The sequence below is a fragment of the Globicephala melas genome, chromosome 2 (genome assembly GCF_963455315.2).
Source record: "Globicephala melas chromosome 2, mGloMel1.2, whole genome shotgun sequence".
Classification (NCBI taxonomy): domain Eukaryota; kingdom Metazoa; phylum Chordata; class Mammalia; order Artiodactyla; family Delphinidae; genus Globicephala; species Globicephala melas.
Window position 1 is genome coordinate 142175684 of NC_083315.2, and position 12362 is coordinate 142188045.

At 39.5% G+C, this 12362-nt stretch overlaps 1 pseudogene; it reads left to right on the forward strand.

Annotated features, from left to right (window-relative positions):
* The first annotated feature begins 8503 nt into the window (after positions 1-8503).
* On the forward strand, positions 8504-11497 carry LOC115852413 (DNA damage-induced apoptosis suppressor protein pseudogene; annotated as a pseudogene).
* Positions 11498-12362: the final 865 nt, after the last annotated feature.

Genomic DNA, 12362 nt, shown 5'->3' on the forward strand with positions numbered 1-12362 from the left:
AGCCATTCTTTTCATAGAAAATAATGCTTAAAATCAGAGTAACTTAGCTTTTGTGATAACAATATAATGTAATGAGTGTTTGGAAATGTTCTGTTTATCTAAGAAATCTCCAGTCACATCAGCTTGGTCTTCTGGAATGTACATCTTACCAAAGTACTGATTATCTGCTGGTTCTGTTGCCTGTATACACCACTTGCTAATATGTCCTCTAAAGTTGTCAGGTCAATTGCTGAAGTAGGAGAGAGAGCAAGAGCAGGGATTTTCTGGTTTTGTGTCAACCCCCCGAGAGGAATCCTGCCTGTCCCTTGGAAGGGTATTGTGAACTCTCCCGAGGGGTGAGGGTGTTGACTCTGCCAGAGAGACCCCATGGTGGCCGACGACCACCTTCAGTGGCTGACCAAGCCATGCTCCAGAGCCACTGAGGGACAGCAGGGAGTTAAGTCAGGATCCAAGAAATGTTCATTCCAGCCCATCCTCATCTCCCACAGATTCTGCCAGGCCCCTCACCTATGTCTATACCTACACCCACACCTAACATGTACGAAGATATCTATACCCTTTCTCTTGACTGAGCAGGACAAAAAACTGAGGGAGATTGAGCAGAGACAAGGAAAAGAGAAGGCTGGTGAAATTCACTCTTGAAAGAAGTAGGGGAAGCCCTTCTTTTAAAGTGATTCTGCACTATTTGGCACCATCAAGGAAACCATGGTGGAAAGAGCAGTTCCTGTCTGATTGCCAAGGAACAAACACGATTGGATTTTACACTTTCAAGCCAGCTGAAAAGAGAGGGGGCTGTGATAAAACTGAAGAGAAAGTCCTGTGCTATCAAATTCTGGGTAAGTCAGGTGAGATTGTCAGCAAAATGTAGATGATTTAAATATGGCCAACAAGTGTAGGTTCATATCTTCATAACTTCCTATTTTGCATCTTCCTAGAATTAAAGAAAAATTGCTAATGTAATCAGCAAATGCCTAGATCACTGACAATTCTAGAGGATAAATTAACACTGGCATTTTAATTTAGGAGCTGATTAGCTAGTAAAAGAGGTTCCATTTAGAGCTGAATGATCCTGTATTTCTAGCCTTAGAGCTTCATTCCTCTAATTTAAGTTCTTGACAGTCACTTACAAATCGCTCAAGACAGAGCCCACTTTAAACACTTATCAGTCAATCACATCTAAATGTGAATTAATATGTTTTAGATCTCCCCTTAAGAACAGTTTTGTACAGGAAGAAGAGGGACAGAACATGCTTCTGCATGTTTGAGGGAGTTGGAAAGGAGGTGCCCCCATAGACTGGAGTAACTGGGAAGAAAAGATGGGAAGCATAGAATGGGCACCAAACACAAATTTCACTACTTTTCTCGGGGAACAGGGCTCTCAGGCAGCAGAGAGCTTTGTCCACCTCACATGCCTCTGTATTCTGTCCAGTGGCAGAGAACATGGTGGTTTCCTGACATCTCGTGATTCATATCTAGATCTTTAGATCTTTATGTATAGAGGAACCTTGTCCAAAGGTATCTTCCAGCTCCCCAAGCTGTAGTGGTCCTTGGTCCATCCCCCTAACTAGCAGCAGAATAGCATCACCTCACTCTGAAGTTTCATTCTCTGCTGCAGGGTATCACCTCCACTTAGCCACTCCCTCTCCTTCTTAACCACAGTAACATGCCCTTGAACATCCTTATTATACAATAAACCTAGAACTGATAATGGTTTATGAATTCATCTGCATGGTCTATTATTGGCAACCTCTTGAAGAATCAACCCTAATGTTAAACATGACTTCATTAAGAAAGCTTTTACACTAAAATCAAGCTGGCTCCTATAGCCAGAGACCTGACACTTAGGGAAAACTGAACCTCACATTATGAGTTAAATTGTGTCCCCCAAATTCATATGCTGAAGTCCTAAACCCTAGTACTTCAGAATGTGACCGTATTTGGAAATAGAGTTTTTGCAAATGATGAAGTTAAAATGAAGTCATTAGGGTAGTCCCTAATCTGATATAACTGTGTCCTTATAAAAAGGGGAAATTTGGACACAGGGATACACACATGCACACAGAAAGAATGCCATGTGAACATGAAGGCAGAGATCAGGATGATGTGTCTACAAGCCAAGAAACAACGAAAATTGCCAGCAAACCACCAGAAGTGAGGAAAGAGGAATGGAACAGGGCCCTCAGAAGAAAGCAACCCTGCTGACACCTTAAGTTCAGACTTCTAACCTCCAGAACTGTGAGACAATCAATTCAGCCAAACTGTTCTTGGTATTTTGTTACAGCAGGCCAAGCATATTAATACACTAAACTTCAAAGCCCTGGCTCAAGATCCATTGGCTTAAACCCTAAAATCTAAAATTGTTCCTTTCTCTACTTTGCCCAACCATTCCAGGAATCAGTCTTCAGCTAAAAAGCTCCAAACTGAGATGGGTCTTGAGTTTCCAACTAGGGAAAGGTAAATTTGGATTTTAGTCCTGGTTGACTCTTTGGGTGAACTTGAACAAGTTATTTCATCAATTTCCGGATTGTCAAATGAGGAGGTTAAATAAAATTCTGGTTGGCAAATAGATTGTATCTCTTGTGCCTATTCTAGCTGAGTTGTGGCAGCTACCTAAAGCACGATCTTGAGCACTCTACGAGGACCGTATTCCTACATCTCTGAGCCTGACCCTCTGGATCTGCTCATCTCATTACATGACTTCCAAATAATTTAATGAGTTATATCCATCCCTTTCACACACTGTTCCAATAGGCTCTAGGTGAGACTCTTCATATTCCCACAGAGTAAGTGCTTCAGCTTTGGGATCACTCTGCCTTGCCACTCAGGTGCCTTGACTGAATAGAAAGAATACAATGATTATCAACAATGTCTGCTGTGGACACAAGATGGGAAGTCCGCCCCAAATGACCTATGTACTTGCCGTCCCTGGACTGAATTGAAAAACTTTACAATTTCTTTCTCCACTGATCCAGAGCTTCTTATTATTGCCCTTATTATCACTTTCAATCATTGCTGCTTCTTTATGCTATTCTCTCCCAAACTATCTGCTCTTTTTTCTTTTTTTTTTTTTCTCTCACCTCTTCTCCAATTGTGATGGTTAATTTAATGTGTCAACTTGACTGGGCTACAGGATGCCTGGATAGCCCATTGTTTCTGGGTGTATCTGTGAGGGTGTTTCCAGAAGAGATTAGCATTTGAATAGGTAAACTGAGTAAAGTGGATTGCTCTCACCAGTGCAGGTGGGCATCATCCCACTGGGTCCCTGAACAGAACCAAAAGTCAGAGGAGGAATAAATTTGCTCTCTGGTTGAACTGAGACATCCATCTTCCCCTTCCCTTGGACGTTGGTGTTCATGGTTCTTGGGCCTTTGGATTCCACCCAGGGCTTACACCATTGGCTTCCTTGGTTCTCAGCTTTTTGGATTCAAATTGAATTACACCACAAGCTTTCTTGGTTCTCCAGCTTACAGATGGCCTCTTGGCCTCCATAATCATGTAAGCCAATTCCTATAATAAATAAATAAATCTATCTAATTTTCTGTTAGAATACGTGTATATATCCTATTGGTTTTGTTTCTCTGGAGAACCCTTCTACACCAGCCTTTTCCTACTCTCACTCTTCTATGCTTTATGGCTTTGGTGCTGCCAGAATTGTCTATTATAGCTATCACCAGCCAACGAAAATACACTTTCCTTCTGGGCTGGTAAAATGGTCAATTACAGGACATTATCTATGACTTTTTTGGCTTAAGCTCTTGGCAATTTTCTTCAGTGTTTATAGTAGTCTTTTTTGTTAAGTCTCCTAAGGGTTCGTGGTAGTCCTAGGTGCTTATGCGTGCTGGATGCTGATACACTGGGGCAGTGTTGTGATACCACAACGAGCCTTCCTAACACTCAGTGATTGAAAGGAGGTAGAGCCACGTTTACGATTTTTGAAATGGAGGTGATTACATTACAGCAAACAAAGTTCTGTCTTTATCTAGAGCTTTCCATACATTATCCTGTTTGATCTTCACAACCTTGTGATGTAGGCAGGACAAGTATTCTGTTATTCTCACATTACATTTAGGGATCATAATCAGAAAGACTAAGTGACTCAGTTACGCAGAATTAAAAGATTTCATGTTGTGTCATCTTACCAATCACTCAGCAAATCATTTAATTTCATTCATTGAGGTATTATCATATATGAGTAAACCCTCTTTAACAGCCATCAAGACCCAACAAATGAGTAGCGGTAGACAGTTTGACCAGGATTGAATTGATTAAAGACCACATTTAACGGAGCCTTAAACTGTGTCCAACTGTGTCCTGCTTTTCCCCAAAGCAGCAGGATGGCTTCTCTCTGAAGTACTCTCTCTTTTAGTGAAGCAGTTTTGTGTAATTTCATGCCGGACTCATAGGCTCTGCTTGCCTCATCAGGTGTGAATCAGATAAAGAAATAACTAAATTCACTTTGCCCATGGTTCCAAGTCAATACACTCAGAGTGAGGGCTTGTATTTTACTCCACACTTATCCCACAAGGGTAATGGGTTTGGGGGTCAGTATTTTCCTTGCTAAACAGTTGTTCTTTACACTATGGTCTAGAAACCATCAGTGTATCTGGTAATCAAACTCAGCATAAGTATACAAACACATTGCCACGTGCTTCCAAGGGAAGCAACCAATCTTTAATGTTTCCTAGGACTATAAGGAGGCCATAATGAGGTTTATGCTGTATATAACTCATTTTTCTGAAATATTGGCAAATAGAAATAACAAGTTCTCCTTTAGCCTAAATTTTCCTCTGGACCAATAACTAAAGAAAATTACCCTGAGAGCTCAAATAGTACCGGCTTGCTGTGAAAAAGCACATATCTCTAGGATGAGAAATAAGCATTTTCTTGTCTCCTGGCTCTGGGGAGACATCCAGCGTCAGAGGGAGTTCGGCAGGATGAGCAAGGCAAGCTCGCCTCAGGAGGTGCAGCTGTGCTCTGGCTGAGAACAAGAACTACAGGTTTGCTCCCCAAAGAGCTGGTGAGTATTAGGAGGAGGCATGAATACCGCCATCCTTTTTTGCTCTTGACAGGTTTTACCCAAGTTATTTGCCAAAAGGACAGAGCACAGGTTTCAAATAAGTCTTTCAAGCTAAGATAGCACAAAGCTCATGATCAGATTAGAGACTGAAAGCCACCAGGGTGATGGCTGCCGGGCAGGCTTCCCACAGCCCTGCATCACTCTTTTTGAGGCTGTCCGCCCACTCTTCTTCCCAAGTACGGCCATCCATCAAGTGTCTCTGGTATATCTGTGAGGCTCAAATGCCCAGAAACTTTTAAGGTCTTATTTTGTCAGACTTTTCATCAGATGAATCATATTTGGTCATACTCTACTTCTTTAAATTCTCTTTTTTCTCTGCATCTATGACATTATACTCTCACGGGTATTTTTCTACCCCTTTGACAACTTTTTCCCAGTATTTCACTCATACCTCCTCCTCCAACTAACTTTCAAATGCTGGAGTTCCTAAAAGCGCATTCCCAGCCCCTATTCTTTTCTCTATCTAGACTTTCTCCTAGGTGATCTCATTCATTTTATCTTTCTAAGTGTTATCTGTATACTGGTGTGCCAAAAAAATTTCTCCATGGAGATTCTTCTTCCTGAGGTCTAGATTTGTTTATCCAACCACTTTTCCGTTATCTCACCTGAGATGTCTCAAAACCTCCTCAAATTTAACAAAAGCAAAACTGAAGTCTTGACCCAAAAGAAATATCTGAGACTTCCCTCACGGATTTTGATCAAGAAGGACAGACAGCCACCTATTCCAGGAGAATCACTTCTGGTAATGGGGGACTACATAAATCAGATCAACTCTTTCACTGAGAACAGCTACAAAAGCCAGGGAAAATAGTTCTATATATGTTTGAGGGCCTCAGAGAACTATCAATAACACAGCAGTGAATAACCATGAGGCCAAGATCCAAAAAAAGAAAGAAACCCAGAGAAATGAGCCTAGCTTTGGGGACTACTTTTTCCCTGGGGAGATCTTCCAATTACATAGAGATGGCTGAGAGGCAGAGAAACTGAGCAAAGTATTCAACAAACTGATAAGGCAAGGGGACGAAAATGACAGTTTGGGGCCTGCCAAGGAAGGGAACACTCTTAAAGTTCCCAAGCTTTGGGGCTTGATTTTGGACCCTGCATTATTCAGGAGTTCTCCAGAGAAACAGAACCAATAAGATGGACAGACAGAGAGAAAGAGAGAGAGAAATTTTAAGGAATTGGGACATGCAAGTATGGGGGCTGGCAAGTCTGAAATCTGCAGGGCAGGCCAGCAGGCAGGAGACGCAGGGAAGAGTTGATGCTGCAGCGTGAGTCAGAAGGCAGTCTGGAGGCAGAATTCCTGCTTCCTCAGGGAACCTCAGTCTTTTCTCTTAGTGCCTTCAACTGATTGGACAAGGCCCACCCACACTGTGGAAGATAATCTGCTATACTTAGAGTCTACTGATTGAAATATAAATTTATCTAAAAAATACCTTTACAGTGACAGCTAGACTGGCGTTTGACCAAATATCTAGGTGCAGAGACCTCTCCAGGTTGACATACAAAATCAACCATCGCAGATCACAGACCCCTGCTGATTTAAGAATCACACTTTGAGTAGAACTAGTCTAAGATCGTTGCATTACAGTTGAGCATTGGACAATGTGGGTTTGAACTGCGAGGGCCCACTAATATGCAGATTTTTTTCAGTAAATACGTACAACAGTACTACATGGTTGAATCCACAGATGTGGAACTACACATATGGAGGGGTGACTACAAGTTACACTTGAATTGTTTGCTGCTAACCCCTGTGTTGTTCAAGGGTCAACTGTATTTGGTATTAGGAAAAAGTATTCATTATATTAGGCTTTGATAAGTCAAGGATATATAATATAATCTCTAGGATAACCAATAGAGTAGTAAATTAATGTTTAACTTGGGATAATAGAAAATAATCTAAATACAAAGGAGAGATTTAAAAAATATATAAAATAGGTGAAACAAATAAAAAGCAAATACTAAGATGGTAGATTTAGGCCCAAATATGTCAGTGATTACTTTCAATGTAAATGAACTAAATATTTCAATTAAAAGAGGAAGATTATCAGGATGTATTTAAATATATATATATATATATATATATATATATATACACACACACACACACATACACACTGCTTAAGGACACACATTTAAATATAATATAGACAGGTCAAAAGCATGAGGATAAAAATGGTATACCATGAAAATACTAACCAAAAGAAACTACAATAGCTATACTGCTATTGGATAACTAAAACTTTAGAACAAGAAACATTATTAGAGCTAAAGAAGAACATTGCATAATAATAAAGAGGTTAATACACCAGGAAGATACAACAGTCCTACATTTGCTTGTTCCTTGGAACATAGCTTCAAAACATATAAAAAAGTACAGAAAGAGAAGTCTGCAAATCCACAATTACACTGGAAGAGTTTAACACACCTATCTCATAGGTAGAGCAAGCAGTCAAAAAATTCAGTAGGAACACCAAAGATCTAAACAATACAATCAAACTTTTCCTGGTGGACATATTTATAGAACAGTGTACCTAATGACTACAGAATATACATTCTGTTCAAGGACACACAGAACATTTGCCAAAATTGCCATATTCAGAGCCATAAAGCAAGTCTCAATATATTTCAAAATCAAAATCATATCAGAATATGTTTGGTTTCAGTGGAATTAAGCCAAACAAGTAGGAAATCCCTCAATTTGGAAATTAAGAAGTAAATTTCTAAATGCCTATGGGCCAAAGAAGAAATCACAAAGGAAATTATATAACAAATATTAACCCAAAGATTTTTTTAAAATACATATTTAAATCACACTTACATGAAAATTTATAGCCCTACAGACATACAACAGAAAAGAAGAAAGCCTGAACATCAGTGCACTAAGTATCCACATCAAAAAGCTAGAAAAAGAGCAGAAAATTCAGCCCAAAGAAATGAGAAAGAAGAAAATGATAAAGATAAGAACATATGTTAATGAAAAAGAAAATAGAATAGTAGAGGAGGTGATCCAAGAAAACAATAGTTTTGCTGAAAAAACTAATAAGGTAATACTCCTTCAAAAAAAGGCACAAATAATTCATGTCAGGAATGAAAAGGGGATACCACTGCATATCCTACAAACAATGAAAGAATAATAATAAGATATTTTTTTAACTACATGCCAATATTTGAAAATTTAGATGAATTAGATGGTATATTCCATAAAACACACACACAACTTAGCAAAACTGAAAGTAATTTAAAAAGTAATTCACTGCAGGGCAAGGATCCCCGTCCTGTGCCTCAGGTGACATGATAGACCAGGTCTCCATCTTCATGAAACTTTAAGATTTATGGGGGTAGAACCAACAAAAACAACTGAAAAGAACTATTTCCCACCAATTTCGTTTCTTTTAAACAGTCCTACCACAGTGAGGACACATGAATAGAAGAAGAAAATTTCTTCTTGCCTCAGTTCTTGCTCTCCAGAATTCTAGTTTTATATATCCTTCATGTCAAAAGTGCTTCTCTCGAATACTCCTGGTCTCCAAAAGGTCTAATTGTCCAAAATGTGGCTCTACTGGTGAAACTGAAAATGCCAGTTACAGATATAAGCTTGCCTTAAAAGTTGCAGAATCAAACAAATTATTTGGTATTACTGTATTTGGAAGCTGTTTAGATGCATTTTTTGGTCTTACAGCAACTGGTTTGCACAGGTACATTCAAGATCGTAATGAAATTCCAGAAACACTGGACAGTGATGCAGCTCAGACCCTATTAACTAAAGCAGTTGAAACTTGCTTTGTTGGACAAAGCTTTATTTTTGGAGTGACGAATTTTGAAAGCCAACATCGACAAGGTTCAGGTTCCAGTAACCTCTTAGAGCAGTGCTCAGACCACAAGAGAGAAGTTAAAGCGCTAGTAGCTTGCCAGATTGTTCTACCAGACCCAGGTGTCGTAGGCTTCAATGTCATTGACTATTTCCATCGGCTTTTGCAGCTTTCTGATATCAGGAAACTTCGCTGTGGCTCCCAGGCACCTAATAGCCACCTACTTGCTTTAGAAAATTCAAATAGCGATGTCAGCAGCATATGTGGCCCTGACAGCAGTTCTTGTTGTTTTGAGTCCCATGGCAGCGATGATTTTTCAGGATTCTGGCAGCTATCACTTGAACTCACTTCCGTTGTTTCACAACTAACAGATGATGATGATTTTTCAGCTTCAGAACAAAGCGAGGCCATTGATACTCTTCACCAGAACAGAATGTGCATCTCCTCTGCAGAGGCCACTGGTTCCAATAGCTGCCACGATACCATTCAGGGTTTATGGAGCCCTGTTTCTTATATGGATCAAAATAGTGCAGCACAAAAGCTGGGTGAAGAACTTGGCTTACAAGCTGATCAGCCAAGTGCGGTTCATAGCAATCATCATGAAATTGGAGTTCCTGGTTCTAATTTATTCCCTTTGAAAGTGCAAGAGCCCCTTGAGCCAAGTAATACAAAATCCTTCCACAGTGCAGTGGAAGTTAAAAATATATATTCCCAGCGTGAGCTAACATGTCACCAGTATCATGATGTAGATACCCCCACTAGCTTTCAGGAGAGATCTGTGTGTTGTCCACCTTCATCACTCAGACTTGAAGAGATAGCTGGGGGTTCTCAGGACTGTGACCCTGAGATCTGGGCTGACCTTCCACTCTCTGAAAGCCTAAACAAATTTCTGGCAGCTATCGAAAGTGAGATTGCTATAACCCAGACAGATGGCAGTAGCAGGAAATGTCATCTAGATAATGACGTCAGTAAATTACATGCAGACCACAGCAGGATATCCGTGACTCCACAGAGAACTACTAGATCCTTGCATGCACCACCTGTAGGCTTAAGATCACCACAAGCAACAGTCAAAGCAAACTCCAGCAAAAATAACTTCCTTTCCAACTGTGAAGCAAATCCAAGTCCTAGCGTTCATAAGGAGTCACAACCAGAGAACACAGCAGAGACTATCTCTGTAAGTAGTAGTGAAAGAGGCATTTCTGAAAATCTTCTACCAAATGTTTATCTGTCAGTTCTGTTTCCATCTTCAAAAGGCTCAGGCACAACAGTTACTCTTAAGTCTACCAGAATTCCACCACATGAGGCTGAAATTTCACTTAAGCACGATACTTCAGAGACTGACCATTCTTGTCTCAATGGCAAATATTGTAATGGATGTGGAGAAAAATCACTAACCGAAATGAGTGAAAAGTTGACAACTTTGAGTTCTAGGAGGTATAATGATGTTTCCAACCTTCACAACTTAGAAAATAAACCATACTGTAGGCGGCCAAAGAACCAGGGTGACAGTTTGACAATTTGCAGGAAACTCACATATCCTTTAGAAGCTCTTTGCAGTATGCCAGATAGAAGTACGAACGCATTGAAAGAAATGTCTTATGAGCACACTGGTAATAACCTAACAGCAAACTGTTCTGCTGGTCATGAAGGTGGCTACAATGCTTCTGCTGATCTCTTTGATGATAGTCCTAAAGAAATGGACATGGCAACAGAAATGACCAAAAAGTCACAGGATATTTTGTTACAGTGGGGAAAGTCTTCGGCAGAAAGTCATCATACAGAATCTGATTTTTCATTGAGATCATTCTCTGAAAACTCCAGCCAGTCTTCACAAAAATTATCCTTGCAAAACACATCTGCCTCTCTGTATCTAAAAACATGTCCCTCTCCACCTCATTTTCAGTCAGATTCAGAATATGATTTTGAAGATAGCCAAGACTTTGTTCCATGTTCACAGTCAACTCCAGTTATAGGATTCCACCAAACTAGAATTCATGGAATGACAGGAGCTTTCAAAAAATTACCTGCCTTTTATTTGGACCTTGATGCTAACTATAAAAAGACAAGGATTTCCACTGTAAATGATGCACAGCAAACCACCCCAAGCTGTCCAAAAAATATAAAGACAACCAGCCAGAAATCCAGAAGCCCTACTATATCTAGTATTACACAACCAGAGATCTCCAACAACTGTCCTGTTGCTAAGTACCTTGAAACTGATGTTGACGAATGGGTCCCTCCTACCACACAAAAAGTATTTCCTTCAGAAATGCTTGGATTCCAGGCCATGGGTCTAAGGAAATGCCCAGCTGCTTATAATTCTCCTGATCAAAAAGAGTTACCAAGAAAAAAACTGAAATATGTCAAACAAAGAACTGATAAATGCTTAATTAAGAAAAAGTTAAATTTGAAGAATATGCTTACAGCAGCAGAACAGAAATCTCCTGACTATAACAGTACAGGGTTAGGCTGGATTTTCAAGGAGTCGGTTTTGGGACTTGCTTCGCATTCAGAAGTCAAATGTTGCCTTCCATTTTCAGAAGGTTGGTCACCTTCAGTGCCTGAAACTAAAAGTGCTTGGTCTCCTGAATTGTTCTCATAAAATGTCACCTGAACCCAATTTCTGAGCTTTTAAAGGTAAATCTGTTTGGAAACTCTTGCCTCCAGTGTCATGGAAAACGTTCTTACCATTTTGAACACTTGAAGAGAAGCAAATAGAAAAGAGGTGCTGTTGTGCCTTTTTATATGGGGGGAAGCCATTGTTCTTCCCAGTGTTTTATCCAGAATACTCTGATTTCAGATAATTTGGCACTTTATCTTATATTATTGATGGTACTTATGTAATATTGTCAGTTTTGCTTATTGAAAGTATTTGTTAAAATCACACATACATTCAGAAATAAAGCCTTTGCAAACCAAAAAAAAAAAAAAGTAATTCACTGCTTAAAAACCTGCCCAGGGAAACCCATAGGCCTAGATGGCTTTGCTGTGAATTCTACAAAATATGTCAAGAAGAAACAATGCCAATTTTTCCACATATTTTTCCAGAAAAGAGAAAAGGAAAGATCACTCTTCAGTACATTTTTAAAAAATTTTATTAGAGTATAGTTGCTTTACAATATTGTGTTAGTTTATACTGTACAGCAAAGTAAATCAGCTATACGTATACATATATCCCCTCTTTTTTGGATTTCCTTCTCATTTAGGTCACCACAGAGCACTGAGTAGAGTTCCCTGGGCTATGCAGTAGGTTCTCACTAGTTATCTATTTCATACATAGTATCAATAGTGTATATATGTCAATCCATATCTCCCAATTCTTCCCACCCTCCCCCTTTCCCCTTTGGTATCCACACATTTGTTCTCTACATCTGTGTCGCTATTTCTACTTTGTAAAAAGATCGTCTATATCAAATTTTTTCATATTCCACATATATAAATTAATATACAATATTTGTTTTTCTCTT